The sequence below is a fragment of the Micropterus salmoides genome, unplaced genomic scaffold (genome assembly GCF_014851395.1).
Source record: "Micropterus salmoides isolate LMB-PRFRI ecotype aquatic unplaced genomic scaffold, ASM1485139v1 Ms_hic_scaffold_7, whole genome shotgun sequence".
In the NCBI taxonomy this organism is placed as follows: domain Eukaryota; kingdom Metazoa; phylum Chordata; class Actinopteri; order Centrarchiformes; family Centrarchidae; genus Micropterus; species Micropterus salmoides.
Genome location: NW_024044459.1, coordinates 3,392,766 through 3,393,968, shown reverse-complemented (window position 1 = coordinate 3,393,968; position 1,203 = coordinate 3,392,766).

Below are 1,203 nucleotides of genomic sequence, written 5' to 3'. Positions count from 1 at the left end.
CAAGTCTTGTCATGACTTGTCTCTTTTATTCTATTCTTTTTGTTGATTATGTTTTTCTTGGAACAATCTCCCTTTAATTAGAACATTTGTCTCTTTAGAATTCAACGCATCTACATTCACTATCATTTTGCTTTTTATTCACTAATCCATCAGCTCCTTTAGACGAAAATAACAAGGTATTTAACATGAGTATCAGTTCTCACTGCTGTTGTTCTTTCCTTGTGAACCTCTCTTCTCATACTGGTTATTGGTCAGCTACATGCAGGTGTATCTGTTCCATCTCTAGTGGTCTTTTTGTAATGTACTTAAACCAGTTTCTTTTAAGATACTATCTGACTTCCTCAGAATTTTCTCAGCAAGTTTCTTCCCAGCTTATTCTGATTTATCTCTCAAGCTCAGCCAGTTACATTGGCCTTATGTGAAACTTTCATTCAACAGACAATTTTTTGAATCATTTGTGAAAGTAAATTTGATATTTGTATATATCCAGCAGGTTGATCAGCATAAAGCCACAGATATGATGCTGTTTCTACACTGAATATTTCATTTTGAGGATCACAGCACAAAACTTGGTGGCACACTTATTGTAAGTGTATATGGATACATTTTGTTATAAAACTACTACTTCTATTCTTCTAAGTTAATTCAATATAAATAAGCCTATACTGCGTGTGAGTGTGTGCATATATGTTAGTGGCGGGCCGTTATCGGCGTTAACGTGCTGCGTCACACTTTCACAGAGTTATATGAAAGAAGCTGTTTTCAATCACAGAAAGTAAATTCACTCAAGCAATTTTTTGCGCCATGGTCGTGATCACATAAAAGATTAGTTAGTACTTTAACACATCCTGAAGTTTTAAATGTCAAAGTTTTACAGTTTAGAAGCTAGTGAAGTTTAAACGTCAAGAGTCACTCTAGGGACGATTGAAACAGGTGTTTCATTCAGGATGCCACCAGGATGCTCACAGCCAAATAACAGGGTCTTCACAGTAGAGCAGGAAAACAGGCTGCAGATGTAGGCCTACTACGCAAGCTATGATGACTTTCACCTTGATATTTTAGCGCAGATGTATACCTAGCCGAATTGCATTGTAGGGGGCGAGAATGAGTCATAGAACCTGTGTGTATGCCTACTGTGAAATTACCACATCAAACGTGAGGTGCTAACATGGATGCAGCTATGAAGCCGCCAGGTTTGCTTCA